The sequence below is a fragment of the Lissotriton vulgaris genome, chromosome 2_1 (assembly GCF_964263255.1).
Source record: "Lissotriton vulgaris chromosome 2_1, aLisVul1.2, whole genome shotgun sequence".
Classification (NCBI taxonomy): Eukaryota; Metazoa; Chordata; class Amphibia; order Caudata; family Salamandridae; genus Lissotriton; species Lissotriton vulgaris.
In genome coordinates, this window is record NC_141687.1 from 1495117004 (window position 1) to 1495139047 (window position 22044).

The following is a 22044-nucleotide window of genomic DNA, read 5'->3' on the forward strand; positions in this document are numbered from 1 at the left end:
GCTCCAACCTTGCCTAAATACCCTTCCTTCCGGCGGACGACTAGACCGCGTCCTGCCGGAAGTAGGGATTCTGTGCAATAGTGGTTACCGCCCTCTGCACTAACGGCAGAGCAGCCGCGGTGGAACGGGGTCGGTAAAGCAGTGGAAATACGTTTAAATGCCCCCAACAAAGCAGTTCACAGTACCCCATGCTCACACAATAAAAGAGCAGCGATTAAAATATTCACAGTTTTTAAAATACAGAGCACTAAGAATTGCACAGATTTACACAGAGAGTTAATAATGCAGAGCACTTAAGAATTGCGGCGCCACCAGGGCTACTCGCAGTCCGCCAATCAATGCAAGGGGACTACGCACTTTAGACAACCCCTGCTTATTCCCTCAGGAACTTAGTACGAGCAGATAATCTCATCCCAAAGGCAACTAAGCAAGTATTTGTAGCAACACTCACAGTAACACAATAAAACACCACACAAATATACCATACCAAATGCCCATTCTCAGTCTCATCCATACTGAAACATACAATAACAAGGGGAGCTCAGAGGGAAGAACGGGTACCACAGGGATAGCCCTCCACTCAATGCAATTCAATGACAAAAAATCCCTGTACCCTGGACCTTAGTTAGCTATCGTCTATTAGGCATGAGAACATCGTATACTAGACTGTGAGGTAGTGGTATGCGACAGTAAGCTACCAGCCTTTTTAATTCATCAGTACATACCTTATTTAGTAATAAAGTGGTACAGTTGGTGTGACTGCTGATTTTACTTTCACTCTGTATTGTTCGTCACGTTAGGGAGCTATGCTCTGAGCTCCTTGTTTAGCAACTTTTTGTTTTACACTATTTGTTTCAAACTTTTATGTGTTGTGACACCATTGTCTTCTGGAAAAGGAATGGCAACCAATGATGAGAATGGGGCAAAGTATTGGTAACATCTGCCAATTTCCCTGAGTGTGTTCGCCCGTGAGGTGCCTTCCTCTCCGCCACACATTTTTTTGCTTTTGACTGTTTATGTGTGGATGGATGTATTGTCCCTGTAGGGCAGACATCATAGGATATGTCAAGTTGAATACACACTGGAATTTCCTATTAGTAGTCACAAACAGTGGTTTGACATGGACAGTAGGGCATTAGAGAACACACCCAACCACAGAATGGAGAGTGGGTGAGTCTGGAATTTTATGATAGATTACTCTAGTATAGATGTTCTCATGCCTAATAGACGATTGCTAACTAAGGTCCAGGGTACAGGGATTTTTTGTCATCCATACTGAAACCAAACATCCTATCCACATTCAGGTCAAAGCACACAATAGTGAAAAAGGAAAAATAGCAGCTTTTCACCACTAGGACACACCAAACACACCAGCACACATCAGTACACATCAGAGCACATCAGCGCAGAACACACACACACTGCACTCAACTCAGCGGGTGGGCCCTGGGCCCACCACAGAGGTGTCCTATGGACAAACTATGCACAGGCACTGTGGTGGCAAGCCTGCAATATATATATTTTTTTCGGGCCACTCATGTGGGTGGCACAATCAACGTTGCTAGCCTACTATTGGTTATTTATTTACCAGCTGTGGCACAATCAGTGCACTTCACTAGGGATCTACTAGTAAAATTGAAATGTCAATCAGAGAGAACCTAGCACAATATCAATTTACACAGAAAACATTTGCACTGTTACACTGAACTGAAGTGGCAAAATATCCAAAGCATATAAGCTAGCAAAAACGAAAAACAGCACAGCACTAACATGCAAGAGGTGGAGGCAAATGTCAGGGAAAACCTCACCAAGGATGCCATGTCTAACACTATTTGACTGTACCACCCTGCCACTCTTGCTGTATCTAAACCGATGAGCAAGTAACTACCTTGTATTTTAAAACTGTGTATAGATGTCCTGCTATTCTGCATGGTCCTAAATGGTGCAGCAGAGCCTATATCTCTTACCAGCCAATGTCATTCCAGGCAAAGACCTATCATATATACTACCAGACATACTGCCAAAGAATGCACTTTTAGATCAGCAAAGGAAAATATTGAGCCGCAAAAGTGACAGAAAATAGGCAGAGCAACATACAACTGGAGGTCCACATTTCTTTGATCTGCACACAGGTCAGTCACAAATTTTTAACACAATCAAAATAGCGGCCAATTATAATATACCAAGAATACCATCTCTAAATCACCTGCTGCCCACAAAATGGGTGGCACATCTGCAAAAACTCAAGGGAAAATAAACACTACTAAACTTATCATATGCTCACCACAACTAGACCTCAAATGAAATGAAAAATTCACAATAAAAAGTCCAATTATCTAAGCAAGAAAGCACAAAACATGTGCTAAACTAATGCGTCTGAAACAACCACCATTACACATGTAGCACTGTACTATGTTTAATACATTACAGAAGGAACAAATACAGACCAATCACTTCCCAATATCTACAACCAAGTCGCTATTGAAAACACAAAATAAAAATGAATCTGTAAATAAACAATCAAATTCCTCTTTTAAGACCAAGTCCTGTCTACTAAAATCCAAATGACACCCTCACTCTCTCTTCTTTCCTCTGTCAGCACAACCAGAACAGCCTGAACATCACTGCCGGAATAAAAACAGTAGAAAGAGAAAGACAGAATTTGCAAATGGGCTTTTTTGAAACCATGCTACAGCTGTCTCCGGCTAGGCCATTTAACTTGCAAAATAATTGTTTTCCTGCTAGGCCTGTATCCCAAACAACGATTTGGCAGCTCTGCTGCCACCTTCTCTAAAACTGTGTTTGTAATTTCTCTCTTTAAAACTCCAACAACAAAGTCTGGCCTCTCCACCTTTTTATAATGAACTTGGTAAGTAGAGAATTGTTAGTGTTAAAACTCCCATTTTCAAATACAGTAACCTGTTAAAATAGGTTCTTATTTTGTTTCTGGAAACAATTCACATTTGCTCTGGACACAATATTTAAATACATTTTAGCAATTTCCATCTTTTGTAGAAGCATTTGGTCTTGAAAAAATCCTGTCAGTGGTACCTTTTTTCTGAATTATTGTCAGCATTTGCTGAACTGGCACATTTTGCACCTGCATTTCTCTCTGTGTTTTTGCATCTCTATTTGCTATATGTATTTTAAATTTACATTTCTTTCAACGCTCAAATCCGTTATGAATATGGCAAAGTATACTTTTTCCAGCAGTGCAAAATCCATACCTGAATTTGCACAAACCAAAACACTTTACTCCCATCCTGTGAAACAACACCATGCAACTCACTTTCTTTCTCTGCAAACAACTGATTCTGAAAACTTTTCTGTGCAAACCATCTCTAAAAATTGCGCTCTGGTAGACTGGTATACTCTATTGCATGCAAAACAACCAGAGCTAATCCTCTAAGGAATAATTCATGGCAAATAAAACATCATGAAGAGTTTTAATACCATTCCATCCTTTTTCCAAAAAAAGGGAATACGTCTTAAATCTGCAGAGATGCAGGGATCTCTTCAACAAGATCCTGTAGATCACGTAGGAGCCAATGATTTCATTGGAAAGCCACTGCCTGAAATAACCTCTAATTTATTGTCCGAAAACAGGAGCACACGACCTTTAGATTTTCAGCCCTTAGAATTAGGGGAGGGTGATTCCTTGTGGGCTAACCTAACTATTCATTCTCTATCTAATGGAATTGTTGAAACCGAAGGGGTGCCTCGCCCAGTTTTAGATCCGGGTAAACATATTTTAGAAGACTTTACGCTTCCCAATATTAGGTTAGATCAGTCCCCTAAGCAGCCCCAAGTTTCTAACTTGGAATCATCTAGGATAATTGTTCCTGCTTCTTCTCTCTCTGTCAAGCATTGCCCAGCTAAAATGTGTCTGTTCAGCAGGACACCTAGCGAATCAGGCTCAATTGACTCACGGGGTTCCTTAACTCCTGTTTTGTCCCCGAGTTGTTTTCCTTCAATCAATTTTCCTGAATCTAAAATACCTATGTCAGAATCACTATTTTGTTTAGAAAGAGTACTGTCTTCTATTCTAGCTTTCTTGGAGAGATCAGTAGGTAACTCCAACCTTATTCTGGACTCTGTTTTGTCCTTGACAAAGTTTATAGCTTCTGAACTAAAATCTTTGACAAACAGAGCCAACACTGGGAAGAGATCATCTATTCCACCTCTTATAGAGAATACCTTAGTCAAGTCTGACTTTATTTTATCTGCCCCTATTTCAAATGGTAAAAGTCGGGACTTTGGCACTCAAGTTGGGAAGTCATTCTTCAGGGTGAAAAATAAAATTAAAGGGAAAGAAAACTTGGATCCCGTAGATAATTTACGTCTATCCTTCTTGCAGCAATATTTTGATCCTGAGCCTTTAGCTACAATGGCTGCACCGTTGTCTTGTCCGCACAAGCTATGCCGGAAAAAATAAATACAAGTATATACCGTAAGATATTCCCCATTTTTCTCAAAACAATCAAAAAGCCCTGTAAGCAACCTACAGAGTCAGATTTGAAAGTTGGATGTTCATTTGTTCCAGAAACGGTCACTATGAATACATGCAATATTGAGTGTAAAAGAAAGAAGAAAAAAAAAGTGCAAAACGCCGAAGGATCAGTAAAAAAGGACAAAACGGTTACGTTTTGATCCCAATCCTACCCAAAAAATTCCCATAAATCTGGATTCAAATGTTTTTAAAGAGGAGGATGGCCATACAGGAAGTAGCCAATTGGGCAAAGGCTCTTCTCTGGCAAATTGAATGGTACGTAACAAGCCGTTACAAGAAGCAGTATTGACAGACGTAAATGTTTCCCCTATTGTCCAGAATATTCTGAATCCCAAAGCTTCTCTATTTGTTTCTTCCTTAGGTACTGATGTCATTTATAACCCACACGAAAATTTTCCAGAGGTGACCACTTTTGTTGATACCACGCAACATCTCGCCTCCAATATTTTGTTTTTTTCATTTATTTTTGACCTTGAACCACATATGAATAGGTCCTTTTTGTTGGGGTGCTTTGCTTTAATTCCAGGCCTTAAATTGATTGAGAGCAATGACATTGCCTCGGTTGAGATCCTAAAATATAATAATAACTTTAGGGGTGCAAGAGTAACATTTAAATCCAAAGTTATTTGATATTTGATTCTGTCACATAGTGATAAATTATGATCTAGTGGCATTGATGCGTTAATCCCAGACCCGGAGCAAGCGTCAAACAAAGTGGCTCAATGTAAGCTGCCTAACTTTGAATTGGAATCTTCCAATAAGGTTAAACCTTTGTTAGAGAGAGAAAGTACATTACAGATCGTTCTCGGTAAAGAAGGTAGGAGGGTTTCCCTACACATAGAGAAAAATACTGAGCATGTGCTTCCCGTAGAGGAGGAAAATATGAAATGAAGCTGGCTAGCAGGTACACTTGACGCAAATCGATCCCTAAGCCTAAAAGGTAGGAATTCTTCCTAGCAAGGGCATTAGTGTGCTATCCTGGAACGCTGCCGGCTTAAGAACTTTTATTTTTAAAAGAGCAGCACACCGATATTATTTGCCTCCAAAAGACATGGATAACAAAGAATTGGTTCACTCATGATTATATAGTATTAAGCAGGCTGGCATTTCCAGTAAATAGAGGTCACGCCAAAGGAGGTATTGCCGTTTTGTTAAGCACAAGTCTTAACTGGTCATATAAGAATTTCACCATGCCTCCAACTTAATTCAAGCAATTAAGTTAAACCACAAGTATGACCAAGGCAATTTGGATTCCTTGCTGATCGTAAATGCATATCTCCCCCCTGATAGATCTTATTCCTTCCTATTGAATGATTTATTTGCATTTATTTCTTCTAATTTGGAGAGGGAAAATTGTAATTCCCTTATATTAGTAGGAGATTTGAATGCTAAAGTCTCATCGTATAGCATAAAGATATTTGCTAATTCTGAAAAAAATGAGGCCCTAAATATCCTGAAGGCTCAATTACTGACTCAATGTAGGACTGACAAGAGAGGAACACAACTACTTGAAGGTTTGAGAAACCTAGATCTTACAATTGTTAATGGGAGGCTAGAAAAGGATATTCCAGCAAACTATACTCATAAGACCCCATCCGGGAGATCTGTCATAGACTCTTTAATTACTTCGGCAGATTTTTTCTGTAAACTTAGAAATATGGAGGTCATGGGAAATGCACTTAGTGCTCACATGTTGATTTGCTTTAATTTTGAATTTAGTTGCGCTAAGGTAGATCCCTGGAACTTCAAAGGTAGTATAGTTGGGTTTAATGCATCTAATGGTAGAATCCACTAGAATTCTCAAGCTTACACGAAATTAAAAGCAGCTTAAATGGTTCTAATTAGGGACCAACAGCAATTATTGACGGGTAATTGTGATCCTTCCCAATTGGATTTATTTGAAGTTTATTTCCACAACATAGGAGCCTTGGTCAAATCTTGTATACTACCGCAAGCTTCAACAAAACGAAGAATACATTTGAATCCATTATTAAAATTAAATAGGGAAATAAATAAACTAGTGAGAGCCCAGTTTTTTTATTTTTCTCATGAACGAAGTAACCTATTAAATCTACTAAAGAGGAAGTGACAAAGGAAAAAACGCTCAATTAAAAGAGGCTGCATCAAAAAATCATGCCAACAGATATTGGGAAATAATCGTTGATTGCTGTGGCACAAGAGTAAATTTGCTTCCAATCCCCATTACAGAAGAGGATTGGAAAGTTAATTTATTAGAACTATACTCTGCTAATCATAATTCTACTAACTCAACGCTTGCGACATCGAGTATGCCTTTAACTCCTGAATCTAACCATGTATATGTAATCAATGATGTAGTTGGAGCAATCAAAAAAATTAGATCCTCGGAGCGATGGGTCGCAACGAAATTCCCATGACAATAATTAAGAAAGAACCACTTCTGTGGGCGACCTATCTAACTCCCCTGTTTAATCAGTGCTACTCTCAGGGAAAAACTCCCCCATCGTGGTCCGGAATTATTCTAGTCCCCTTATATAAAAAAGGTTCTAGAACACACCCTGGTAACTACCGGCAAATAGCCCTATTGGATGCTGCGGGAAAGATCTTCGCCCGTAGCATCCTTGATCATCTTACCGAATAGGTGGAGGAGAAGAAGGTTCTCCCTCTAGTGTAAGCAGGTTTCAGGAAAAATCATTCCACCTTAGACAACATCTTTATGCTAAAATGAATAGAAGAGAAATATACAATTATCCGCAATTCAAACGTATATTTAGGCCTTTATAGATTTCTCAACGGCATTTGATAAGATAGATCTCTCTTTACTATGGAGAAAATTGCAAAAAATGGTTGTGCCCCATCCTCTGTTATCCCTAATTATTGCACTACATTTGCAAACTTGGTGCAAGATTCTTATGGGTGGAAATCAAGGTCTATCTGAAGCTATTTCTACGGAAATTGGCTTGATACAAGGTTGCTTGTTAGCGCCATTGCTGTTTTCTCTATATATAGCTGATTTACCTGATATTTTTATTGTGCTGAGGGAGACGCCACAAAGTTAGATAACCGGTCATTTGGATGCAGATGATATCGTACTAATGTACCTAACCCCTATTGGGTTGAACAGAAAGTTGATTTCCTTGTAGAACTATACAGTCGACCACTTCCTAAAAATAAATGTTTCAAAAAGAAAAATTTTTGTTATGAAATGTAAGAAAAATTGAAGATTTTGACATTTTAATTGGCACATAGGTCCAGAAAAATTGGAGGTTGTAGACTCATATCCTTATTTAGGGAAACTAATGGCAGGTAGCACAAAGAACAAATTCCATACTGAACACCGCGCATCTAAAGCAGTATCGCAAGCCAACGGCGTGCGTATCTTTTATAATGCTATGGGTAGAAGGCATTTTTTACATGCATTAATGGTTTTTAAAGTAAAAATTCCATCAACGCTGCTTTATGCCATTGAATCCATCCCTGCCAAAGATTGGAATTTTTTGGACAGAATCGAAAGTTAGAGATTACGCAAATTATGTAATTTTAATACTTTAGCCCTAACGACCGCTATTAGGCTGGAATTTGGCTTAATATAAGCTCCTACATCCAAGGTTTAGCTAGGGTTCTGCGTTGGGGATACCAGTTAAAAAATAGTGAGCAAGATTCATTAAGAGGGATCATGTGTCAAGAAGTTTTTGGTGTTCGGGCAAATAATTATTCTTTTTATCATGATTTTTTATTTACAAAAAAAAACTTCTCGGCACAAGAAGATTTAGTGAATACTCTTCTTCCTTCAGAATGTAAATATCTTTTAAAAACCCCTAGTGGTAAGATTAGTTTTAATAGGGACATTGAATTCTGTAATTCCAAAAAGAGACTAGAGTTAATTTTAAGGACAAACATACCAAAAACTTCTCAAAAATATGTATACTGGAATTTACAGCATGGAACACAAAGGCTTCTCACACTTTGTTGCATGAATCTTCTACCTTTAAACGATTTAACCGCACACTGGTCCCCAAATCTGGGTAATGGAAAAATCTGCAATCTTTGCAATTTGAGTGTTCAGACCCTTGATCACGTCTTGTTTGCATGTCCTGCATTGACTTCGTGCCGGCGTCGTTGACTTCGGCCAATGTTCTTACAAAATGGTGTCAAAATTGTAAATTCTGCACGCAACTTCTTATTCTGTCCAAAAAATGAAGCATTGTGTTTTAAACTTTTTAATTATTTTAAGAAGTTCATGTGTATATTGTAATCCTGTTTTGCTGCTGTTTGCATAAAATGGAGTTGCTGTGTTCTTCTTCCCTCTTCCTTTCTGCTGCTACCTTAAAGTCTCAGATAAAGTAAGATACTGGATTGCGTATTGCATTACTCTCTGGCTAATATAGGATTTGCTTTATAAATTCTGTTTGCTGCTGAATTCAAAAAATCTGCTGACAATGAATTTTGCATTTTACTTGCTATTTTAACTTGTTGACTTATTGTCCCTAGTACATTTTTTTGTACTTTTTAGGATACATTTTGTCATTCTATTCTGTCTTATGTCCGTGGAACGAGTGTTGCTATATTTACACTTTCATGTATTAATGTGTATGTATTTTATGTGGACCTCATATGAGTTCCAAATCTTAATAAATATTTGAATTGAATTGAACCTTCTCTATACTATCATATTGTTCCCTTAAACTCTTTTCAGCTTCATTCCTTCAGAATACCTTCGATCAGCTTACCTTGAAAAAAAAAATATTTACTGTACGTGCACACTAGTCTGATCAGAAATCATTAATCCAATGCACAAAGAATCTCATGTTGTGGGGACACTACATACACACTTTCACAAGATTCATGAACCAAATATTTTAGCTCCTGTGTTGTTCCTTTAGGCTGTTCTCTATTAACATCTTTTCCTTGCATTCTGCCTCTTAAACAAACAAAAAAACTGGCTCTGCGCTATGCAGCTCAGCCTGTCTGTGTCTGACTCAGGAGCTGCTCCTTGAATGAGTCCTCCCTTCACAAGAACACAGAAGCTGCTCATTGAATGAGCCCTCCCTTCACAAGATCACTCTTCCCAGCGTCTCTCCTGCCCTGTCTGCTGCTTTCAGTCCTCCTGCTCGATGAGCCCCCTCCTTGGACATGCCTTCCTTATCACAAGGTCATGGCAAACTGGCCACAAACTGAATTCACATGCTATGTCTTCCAGCTTTGAAAATCCTTTTAATTCAGCTAAACACTCACAGTCCAAAGCTTGAAACACTTTTTACAAATTAATACTCGTTGCATTGTGGGCAAACCCAAATGCAAATAATCAACAAAGGAGTGTATTAAGGAAAAAATGAAAGAAGATCAAGCATGTATGTAGATCACAGTGAGAATCTCATGTGAAGAGAACCCGTTCTGTTACTAAAAAAGCCTTCACTCACCAACCTGGTTGGTGACATGCTTCATCATCGGGCCCCACCAGGAGTGGCCGAATGCCACCCTAGTATGCTGCAACGCCAGGTTACTGCGAAGCTGGTTTTAGGTGATTAGTGGAAAGTGAATATGTGAGTTACAAATGTCTAGATTGTGTCAAAAAAATATTTGATTAGTTTTGCCAATCAGACATGAATAAAAACTAAAGTGTAGGATAAAGAACTAAATTAAAAGTTCAGTTTTATCCCTGGAGTGTGGTCAACATGTTTCTGCCTATATGTGAGCATTTAGTCAGACTTTCATCAAGAGAAAAGGTGTAGTGGTGAACCCCGGCAGTATGGGCGCGCTAAGCCCACCCTAACCAGGGGTTACTAGTGTTAAAAATAATTAAACACACTAGGTACAGATTCCCTCAAAAGTAGAGAGGAACCTAGTTTATTAATAGGTACAAACATTAAATGCACTATGTGTTGCGGGAGGGGGGTAGTAGCAATTCAACACACCGCCCTCGACGCCAGGCACCCAGTAGGCACCTATGAGCTCCCTCTGTTAACCAGACCCCGATGATATCCAAATGCAACACTTCCACTTAGCAGTTCATATCTGAAATTGGAAAGCTGTAAACACAAACACACTATTCCCTTTCCTGAACTCCTGTCTCCCCTTCCCCCTCCTTTTGTGGAGAGACAGAACACATTCCTATCATAAAGCGTGTATTTCACCTCTCTAGCTCCACAAGGATACATTACTGTGATTCATCACAGTTCTGTCTCAATTTGAATGTGCATCCCTTTTTTAACATTTTTCCCATGTTGCACTCTTCCTATGTCATAACAAATGTACATTCTTTCTAGTATTTCTGAAAAAAACATATTTCTATAGTTTTTTTTATTTATTCATCAATATTTCAAGTGTCCAATGGGCATCTGCAGAACACAATGACAACAAGAGACCAAATTGAGCCCATTCCAATATTTATCAAGAAGGGGCCACACTCATAAACACACAACACAGCTTTCTGAGGCAAGGCATCCTTACCTCCACATGAAGAGCAGAGTCACTACTCACTCAAGCAAGCATTTCACAAGCACCACCACTGATGTCGGTCCATACACCTTATAACACTCAAACACCACAATCAAACCACAAGTCAGCTCAAAGACTGCATCAGAACAAAAGAGTTCAAACACTGCACCAAGACAAGTAGGCAACCCAGAGACTGTACCAAGTTCAAGAAGATAGGCTCTAGCCCCAGACCTTTTCAAGCATAGACCAAATTACCAATTGGCCTGGCAGATTGTCTGCAAACAGCCCCAGACCTTTTAGAGTGCAAACCAAATTAAATATTGACCTAGCAGGCTGTTCACTAACTCTCTGTGTCTTTTCCAAAACCAAAATAGTCCGAAGACTAAACCAAAAGACACAGTCCTTCAACTCATGTCACCCAAATAAGGCAGTCTGCAAACTGCACCCAAAACAGTCCAGAGACTGTACTAATACAAAGGAACAGATCGCAGCCCTAGACCTTTTCAAATCCAGATCCAAATGACCAATTGGTCTAGCAGATTACCTGCGGGTAGTCGCTGACCTTTTCACTAGAAAGCCAACTACCAATTAGCCCGGTACTACTCACAAGCGCTCTGTTTCCTGTAAGGTTCCACAGACCCACAAAGTCCAAAACAAAACTGTCCGCAGACTGTACCAAGCATGGCACACAGGTTTGTGTCATCCAAAGCAAGGCGCTGTTTTTCAAGAATCAAGTCACTCACGTAGTGCACTCAGGTTGAAGCAAGTTATTCTCCACTGCTGACTCTTCGGACCAAATGGTCAGCTCCAAGGTTTCGCCTCCTTGGGACCCCAGTCGGCGACCAATAGCCGAGGATCTGCCTGATCAGAAGGGCGGGGCAGCTGCAAGAGCCAAGCTTGGTCTTGTAGATGTGGGGCCCGGATCTGCACGACTGACGAGACACCACCCCGGCCCCTGAGACTCCATTATGGATGAGGGGGCCACACTTCGTAGGGTCCCTGTTCAGTCACCATCTGAAGGATGGGGCCCTCTAGGGCCCCGCAGGTTGTATACATACAACCACGTGCTATGCCTTCCCAAATGAAGAGTCGGTCAGACAGTAGAGAATATGAATAGGCTTTATTAGTAAATCTCTGCAGAGAGAGTCCCAGTCAGACCTACACCTTAAGATGGACGCTGAGGGGTCTGACTCCCCAACAGGTTACAGTAGGTAAAAAGGGCTTTCCAGTCATCTCCAACTCCGCCCACTATGGAAAAGTACTGGCTTGAGAATGACCTGTACAATGGTGCACAGGGAGATGAGCTAACACATGCCAGATGGGAACATGTTATCAGGGATTCAAGGCCACAGCGCTGGGTTTTCTGCATCTCCTAAGGTGGGGGCAGGTCTACACATTCAGCTAGTCATGTGATGGCAGAATACCTTATTCATTGGCAAGTCAAGGAAACAGCCTTGGACAGCAGAAGAAATAATAACAAAACACAGTGTTCTGCTGAGGCAAGCAATATGAGCACTGAGACCTAAAGCAGGAACAATCTAATATGGATTGCACAATACAAAATGGATGCACACGGGCTAACTAAAGCTTACATGCTGTGAGGATAACTCAGTGGGTTGCATAACGTGAATGCAAATGCATGTATTTTAGCCACACATTGCTAACCTAAAATAGCACGGCAGAGGCATCATAGAAAAGGGAATTTTAAATCTAACAATCCTAATCATCAAAAACATGCCATGAGTTTAAGAATATTGTAGAAAACGTTGTTGTTTTCTACCACAAATCAGGTATATTCTTTATTCTGCCTTCAGTAGCCTTTGTGCTCTGACCTGATCAAAAACATCAGACCTGCCCAAAACATATTTGCCTGGCTTTGTTGTAAAGCTAATTTAGCCATGGTGCCAGAGCCCAGCGTTATAATTGCCATTAAAGTGTTTTTGTGAGTCTGAGAGGAGATATTTTGATAATCTTTAGTCTCTGCTTCCCCATTCACACTCATATTGCTTTGGATGTACCATTTCAGTATCCTGTAAATATGCCTTTATTGATTTCATTACGACAGCATTTAAGAAGAGTCATTTAGACTTCAGAGGGTTTCCAGTAGGTTTACAGAGTGTGGGAAGGCCTTGACCTACTGCACTCATATCCGACCATCTGACTAGGACATTAGTTTAATATTCCTGTCGTATTACCCGTCCCTTCTTCCCATTTTACACTCAATCTAGTGGTTTTAAGAACTCGATGTAAAAATTAGGAAGGATAATTTTCTGGAGTTGGCTAGAGCACACCTTTACCACTCTCAACTCTATTACAGGAATCTTGTTACATTGTTAACATGCGTTTGAGCTGAATTTAGATTTCAAGTTCTGCGGCAAAACTGTGGTCCTGCAGTGTCCAAGGAAAACCTAACAAAATGTCTGAATATCTTGGAAACAGCCATTACAATGCAGCTGTTACTACGCAGAGCCTTTATCACACATGCATTGCAATACATGCACTGTTTCCATGCATAGCCTTTACCACATATTTTTTTGCACTGATGCTGTTACAATGAATTAAAGTTATAAAGGTGTGAATGGTAAAAGCATATACGTTGTACTGGTGGTAAGGGTACATGCTGGTAACTGTGGTAAAGACACCTGCGTGGTCAAGGCTATCAGAGTCATTAGAGGAAACGGAGAGACCCTTCAGCTTCCTCATGTGCAGCGCCTCAGAAGAGTTGCCTTGTCGTCCTGTGAAGGTTAGGGGATGGTAACTGGGTCAAGGGGGTGTATGGATTTAGGGGTTTAGACTGGGGTATTTCTTTTAAGGGACTGGGGGCCAGCAGATGGCTCGGGTAATGCTTTAGGGTTCAGGGCAATGGCTGGGTAATTTTTAAAGGGGCTGGGGTTGGGGGCACTGGTTTTAGGGTAGGGGACAGGTGATTTTGAAAAGTGCTAAGGCAGGGGTAGGGTCATGCAAGTGTCTGGTTCTAGGTTTCGGGGAAGGGGACAGGCATCATTAGCAAGAGCTGGGGACCCAGGGGATCGCGTTTAGGTCTAGTTTACGGCTCAGATATTTTTTTTTAAAGCTGGGGACCGAGAGAGGTGGGTCGCTCTGGGTTAAAGTTTTAGGGCTTAGGACAGGGTTAGGCATTATTTAAAGGGGTAGTATGCTGGGTGGACGCTAGGCTGGAGACTGGGTGGGAGCAGTCTGAGGATTGAGGGCAGGGGTCAGGGAAAACCTTTACTACACATAGGCCTTTAACATACAATCTTAACAACAAAATTCCTTATAAAGGCATACTCATTGTATATGCGCGATAAAGGTTATGCATGGTAAAGGCATTTGCGTTGTAACGCATGTGTGGTAAAGGCATGTGTTTCAACAGAACGCATTGTTTAGTCATACAACTGGAATATCATGCTCGATTTGTCGGCGGCCTTCGACACCGTTCCCCACGACCTCCTCCTAACTAGACTCTGGGAGATTGGGATGCGGGGAACGGTGTTCGCATGGTTTCAGTCTTTCTTGGCCAACCGGAGACAAGCGATCTGGGCTCCCCCTTTCTCCGCCCTGATGCCGCAGCTTGAAGTTGGGGTCCCACAGGGCTCCATACTTAGTCCCTCCCTCTTTAATGTCTTTCTTACACCTCTGGCGGCACGGGTGGAGGAGCTTGGGGCCCAGATCATATCCTATGCGGATGATACACAACTTCTGTTCACTTGTGACAGGGGATGTGACTTCGATGGAGCAGCCATTCGGAAGTGTTTGGAGTTTGTGTTTGAATGGTTCGGGAAAAATGGCCTCAAATGCAACTCCGACAAATCCGAGATACTGTTCTTTGGCTGTCCTGCAGACCCAAGATGGAAGCAATGGTGGCCTTCGGCCATGTTTCCCCCTGCCAGCGATTCGGCCACAGCTAAGAATTTGGGTATGATGGTTGATAACACTCTTTCCTTCAAGCCCCAGGTTGCTGGCTTGACTGGGAAGTGCTTTGCCATCTTAAGGATTGTGCGTAAGTTTTTGCCCTATCTATCGTTTGAGCATAAGAAGATCACGGTGCAAGCACTAATAGGCTCGCGACTAGACTACGCCAACATCCTTTACTTAGGTCTGCCTGAATATCTGCTGACTCGTCTGCAGATAGTTCAAAATTCTGCAGCCAGGGCAATCTTTGGTCTAACTAGAAGAGCCAGGGCCAGCAATCTCCTTGTCTCTCTGCATTGGCTGCCGATTCGTAAGCGCATCTTTTTCAAGACCTTAATTACAGCTTTTAGGGTGCTCCACAATTTCGGCGCGGAATATCTACAGAGAAGGGTCCATTTCTATCTCCCATCTAGACCTTTGAGATCTGCGGCCCAGGCCAAGGCTATCGTCCCAACAGTGAAGCGTGCTCGCTGTGGAGGCCGTTCCTTTAGTTACCTTGCACCCCGTCTCTGGAACACACTCCCTCTGACGTTGAGGACGTGCACCGATCTCTCTGTTTTTAGGAAGGGGCTTAAAACGGATCTTTTTGCCCTGTAATTGCTGTTATGGTTAATCTTGGTGCCGTTATGACGTTATGTTAGTTGCTGGTATTTTGGTGTGATGATCTTTAGCGCCGGGACGCTCTTTGGAGCAGCTGAGCGCTCTACAAAACAAATAGTAACATAACAACTAGTAACATATCCAGCAGGAATCATTGCAGAAACACAAAACTCTGCATTTAGTACACATTTCACAAAGACCACTCATAATAGTCCTGCAAATTTGTCATCCAGAAATGACCAGTCCCTTCAGTATCTGTATCTCTGCATGCACCAAAACGCATCACCTGATATGAGGGCCTTTGTGAAGAACTATACATAGGACGTATATTTTTTTTGTGGCTTTTTGTGTCCTCACCAGCCATCATTCTTGCTGGTATAGCTCTCCAATCTGCTGTGAGAAAGGGTATGCCTTCCCAAGCAGGTAGCAATGCTGTTTCCGCTCCTATCTCCCTCCTACAGCAACAGAGAAGAAAGGAGTAGGGACCTACAGCATTTAAGGCTTAATCATTGGATCAATTTTTTTGTTGTTGTTGCCAGTTTACGTACAGATTCCATACCCTCTCCAGGCTTTTGACATTACTAGCAATATCAGCCTGGCTCATGTACTTAGAACTTCTGAGACAATCAGTTATGAGTGGAGGATTTTACAATTTCCACAGCTTTCATATCTCCTGTCTCACCAACAGGATCACATAGAAGACACATTTTTTTTATAATCGAGCGTTCTCGAAAACCTTTTTCTGTACGCAGTCTAAAAAATATGAGTTTGTTGTCCAATAACTTCTCTATTAAAGGTGCATACTGATATCCAGAAAGATGCAATTTTTGTACACTGCATAAACATATGCCCGTCATCTGCCGATGGGAGCGTACACTTTGGACAGCCATATACTTTCCCAGTTACTCTAGCTTTAGCTGGAGACCAGAATACCTTATGTGTGGTAAACCGATGGTTTCTCTTAAGTGAGGTAGGTTTCAACACTGAATATAAAATAAAAAACAGGATACTTGCCATATTTGCTTTTAATCTCGCTCCAGTTCGATCTCTCTCCATATGATGGATATATCTGGCAAGCTCTTATTGTCTGCCTCCAAAAAGGCTCAATACCAAATTGAAACCTCTTTCCTTAGCGACCCGATTCTCAGCGCCTGTTCCATTCATGGCTCATAATCCTCTTCACCTCACTCTTGAGTGGCCCATCATGATTACAACTGATAAAATAAAATTTGAATCTCGTTAGCTGGCCCTTGGTGCAATTCTCTAACAACTCCCAGTCCACTAAGCTGGATCATTTTCTAAGGTCTGCCCAGTAAACTAGACCAGCGGCTTTTAAGGGTTGGATAAGCTGGTCTATCAGACAAACTGGGGCTCCCAGGGAATCCCAAATTGGTGCCACAGAAGTATAATAAGGTATACTAAACCTTCTCTGAAAATATACCCATGTTCTTAGAGCCGTTTTTAAAACCTTCAACCTGACCTTTTAAAAATATTTTGAGTCCCCATATTTAAACAGAAATGACGCTGCCCAAACCCTCCAAGCATTGCCTCAAAGAGTCTCCCAATGGGAGCCTATTTGCTAACATGCAGAAATTATTAAAATGAAAAGCATAACTATAAATAACTATAAATAAGCAAGTCCAGGAGAGCTAGTCCCCCAACCCCAACCTTCTCCTCAATTATTTCCATGCAATCCTGGGTCCCTTCGATGCCCAAATGAAGTTACTGATTTTCCCTGTAGTTTAGCTATATTCTCCCTCAAAAAAGGTAAATGGTATAGAATTAAAAAGGAACGTGATTTTGGGGAATATGATCATCTTAACGAGATTAACTCTGCCATAGATATTTAGAGGTAGATTGGCCCCTTTTATCAAAAGACTCCTGACCCACCTTTTTCCAATTGGCTATTGGAATATCATCAAGCCTCAGTGTTATTAAATGCCAAAGTATCTCATTTGTGATGTTGCCCCCCAACTACTATTTCCTTGATTCCAATCCATAACTTCGGTTTTGTCCACATTTAATTTATAACCTGAAACCATGCCGAAGCTCTCTGCCCTTGCCATCAGCTTAGGGATTGCCATCTGTGGGTTATTTGTATGTAACACTATATAGTCTGCATATAAGGCTAGTTTAGCCTCCAACCCGGCTAACTTAAAGGGAAATATGGTGAGATCCACTCTGATTTGATGCACTAACGGCTTAATATACAGATTAAAAAGAAGAGGAGACAGGGGAAAACCTGTCTCGTACCCCTGGTAATGTAGAACCACTCAGAGAGCTCCCCGTTAATCAACACTCTGGCTTTGGTTATCCTATAGAGGTTCTACATGGCAGTTACCATGTTTGGTGGAAATCCAAAGCTTTTAAGAGCTTCCCACAGATATCCCCAATGTACTCAATATAATGCTTTAGCCGCGTATCACGCGACTATCGTCAAAGGGGATTTCTGGGCTTCTGCCAAATTGATGACCTCCATTGTCAAATATGTGACCTTATTCAGCTGCCTCCCTGGAATAAAGCCTCTCGGGTCAGGGTTTACAATGCCGGGAATAACCTGCACAACTCCTGAAGCTAATACTCCTGAAAAAATCTTACAGTCAGTGTTCAAGAGTGATATTGGTCTGTACGAGTCTGCTCTTGCTGGGTCTTTACCAGCTTTCAATATGAGGACCACTGTTGCCTCTGACCAGGATGCCGGCACTCTCTCACCCCTTATAGATATATTGCATTGAAAACTTCATTCAAGGGGAAGATTAGCTTTTCGATAACCCCTTTATAGAGCTTTACTGGGAGGCCATCCTGGCCGGCCGCCTTCCCAGCACTCATTTTTCTACATTGTGCCCTGATCTCCCCCTCAGTAATCTCAGCCTTTAGTATGTCCCTTTGCTTCCTTGTCAGATTTGGAAGATCTGAATCCCTTAGCAAGGCCTCTATACTGTCCTTTCTTGGATGTAGATCTTCTCTATATACACTACTCATATGCCTCCAAGCATCCTCTCTGATGTCTGCGTTTGTTTTAATGAGCTCCCCTGTTTCTGCATTTATCAGGATCGGTATCAAGTTCCTGGCCCTATCTACCTTAGTCTTCCATGCCAGAAGCGAACCGCACCTTTCACCATAGGAGAAGTGCTGTAACTTACTGACTTTCCATCTATCCTGTAATCTCTTACCCAGCTGAGTTTCATACTCTGCCTGGAGGTCTTCAAGTTCCCTTCGAAGAGCTGGTACCCTAAGCGTTGCCTCCAGTGAGAACACTCTGAATTTGAGTTTCTTTTACCCTGATTTCAGCAATCTCTCAATCATGCAGCTCACCTCTTGCCCATCATGGTGGCACTTAATATTCCCCTTAAATATGTTTTCAATGAATCTTACACCATTTGTGATTTTGCATGAAAGAAGTCAGCTGTCTTATCTGCCAGGTCTAATTTCACCCCCTCAATTAACAGCATAATCCTATCCAGGGTTCACCGTCTCTACCCCAGTCGTTGATGAGTTTCTAGATATAAGAACACTGAGGAGTGGTCGGAGAGCACTGCAGGGGCATGATATACAGACTCAACCTCATCCTTCAAGTCTTGGTCCACCAAAAAATAGTCTATACATGAGTGAGGGCCATACTTTTTAACATAAAAAGTGAAATCTCTAACCGCCCCATCCTACTTTGCCAGAAATCTAAAAAGTGTAATTCTCTCATCATGTTTTTAATATAAACAGTGTTTTAGGGGTATTACCATATTTTACCTTTGATGTCGTATCCAGCTCTTTATTTAGGACTATGTTAAAGTCCCCTTCAAGTATAATGGGACCTGTAGTCTCTAAAAGTCAGGATTGCAACTTCTCTAGTGCATCTGGAGTGTCATTATTTGGACCATAATAAATTACACACACTATTGGCCTGTCCTGAATCTCTATATGTGCCACCAACCATCTACGAGGGCTATTGGATTTGTTCTTCAATAGCCTTAACCCTGAATTATTTCTAATGACCAGAGCTACTCCTCTATTGCTGCCTCTCTGATCTGAGGAGACTACCTCCTGTACCCAGCGTGGCTTGCTGAAACTAGACCTACACTCTTTCCGTTCTAAATGAGTCTCTTAAAGCATTATAATGTGAGCCACGCTATTCTTTAGATACTCTGCTCTCAATGCTAACTTCCTCTTGGACCTCAGACCTCAGACCATTTAGATTCAAGGCTGTAAATTGTATCTTTTCCACTTTACTCATATTTGGTCCGTATCTAGTAACAAATTAAGCCCTCTCCGTATACAGCACCATGTATACATGGTCAATCAATGGGTCTCTGGAACCGTCTTATATTGACTAAGATTCAGGAGGAAGAGGACAAATGTTTTCTTTTTTCTCCCTGCTCCCACCCCCCTGTGTACCCCTCCACCCACCACCTCTGGAGCATACCTTCACCCACCACCTCTGGAGCACCCCCCATTTTATCCTAAGAAGATTATGTCTGCCATTCGTAAATTCCCCCCTGAGGAGAGGTATTCAATGAAATAGATGTACATTCCATAATTAGGCTGGCCTTAGCTGTACGCCATTAAACACTACTTGACTACAGAGTCTAAAAATAGACCACTATGAGCTAGATGTTGAAGCAGTGGGTCCCTCCATCTGGGCTAAGAAAGAATCTACCTCTTCAGGGTTGCTAATATTATACATCTTGTTCCTCCACATGATTTCCAACATGGCCGGAAATTTCATCTGGACCCGAGCGCCTTTACTACATAGATCATTCGCCCTGGAGGATAACTCCCATTGCCTCTGCGCCGTTCGTTTCCCTATATCGGACCTCAATTGGTAATTAGCATCTTCAAACTTCAGGGTTCTCTCCTTCAACGCATGCCCCAGGACCCGCTCTTTAACTGCATTGGTAAGAAAATTAATAAAAAAAAGTCTTGGGCACTTTCTATGCGGGTTTAGTTTGAAAGGATCCATGTGCACTCTCTTGATCTCATTCTCAAGGTTGAGGTAGCAACATGCCTTCTCTCAGAAGTTCACATATGATTCCTTTCATGTCTCCTTTTTCTGCACCTTCCGGGATATTTAGTGCCCTCAGATTATTCTGCCTGGATTGGCTTTCCAGACGTTCCAGATCATGCTTTTTTTCAATTTCAATACCTCAATGTCCAGTGAATTCTCTTTCACTCCCACTGACACTTTCTCAAGAGTTGTAGTGCGTTCTGAAGAAATACTATCCAACTTTTCCTCAAACACCACACATTTTTCTTGTATCCCCTTTAGATTGACCTCTGAGATCTCAAATTTCTTAAGAATATCTTACCTTAGGCTCAGAATTATGTTTTCTAACTGATTTTCAGTTTTTCCCTCAGCCTAGGTACTAGCTTCCAACAAAATGTTTCCGTAGAAGATTGACCTGCACCTTGGCCCGTCAATTACAGTCCCCCTTTTGTTAGCTTTTCCAGCTGGGAGAAACGGTTGCCAATAGGAATTGCCAGTGATCTCTCAATTATTAACATGGCCCGCAATTGACTTTCCCCACCACTTTCCCCTTGGACTTTTACTCCAGCTTTTGTCTGCTCCAAGATTTTGAAATAAGTGTTGAGCAAGGTGAGGGGTTCGTATATATGCACATTTCTCTCAATCAGCAGCGTTTAGGTCTCCTGAATTTTTTCCCTGATTTTCTTATGGGAGACACAATTATCGACTCGAAGACCATCCGCTCCATTTCCCTCAGACCCTTGACTTCTTTCTCTGGGTCGAATCTTAACTGATATCTGTTTTTTACTTGCGGTGCCTGAGATGTTACTATTTTGGTGTAGCTTTGTGCTGTGACACTAGAGGTTCCAGTGCCACCCACCCCTTCAAGCCCCTCCAGCGATTCCCTAGAGGTTAAAAGCGCCTGCGGGGGAGGGTTCCTTTCCATCCGTACTTGCAGTTGTACCTGCTGTATTTTCAGTTTGCCAGTACCCTTCTCCCTCAATCTTTTTTGCCTCCATGCACTACAGTCTAAGGGGCATATTATCAAGAAAGGTCGTTACATTTTCACCGCTTTTAACGGCAGGAAACTGCTGATAAAGCGGCGATAATGTGCTTGATTATATGCTCTATGAATTCCAATCGAAGCCCATGTTAGATGCGAAGACATCTAACATGGGCATCGATTGGAACTACATGGAGCATATTATCAAGCCCATTATTGCCGCTTTATCGGCAGTTTCCTGCCGATAAAAGCGGCGATAATGTAACGACCTTTCTTGATAATATGCCCCTAAATCCTTTGGGAGTTCACTGCACTCCCTTTGCTTCCTCTCCCCCTCTTCCCAGGGTTGCTGCCTTCCAGCAGGATGCTGTACTGTCCTGACTCTACCACAGCCCACCCAGAAGCCACCATGAGCCGATGCAGCCCGAGACCTCTGTAGGAGAGCCGATGCCCAGCTCCACGAGACCTGGTGCTGCCTCGCGTCAAGTCCCATCTGCACTAGCAGCACCAGAAACGAGCCAGTTCTGGACCAAGAAGCAGAAGAACTTCAAACGCCCCACTCGGTAGATCGGTAAGATCCCTCACAGCCGCAAATCTCATATAGATCAGCCCCCGCCACTCTCCTCACCTCGGGAGCTCCTGCGA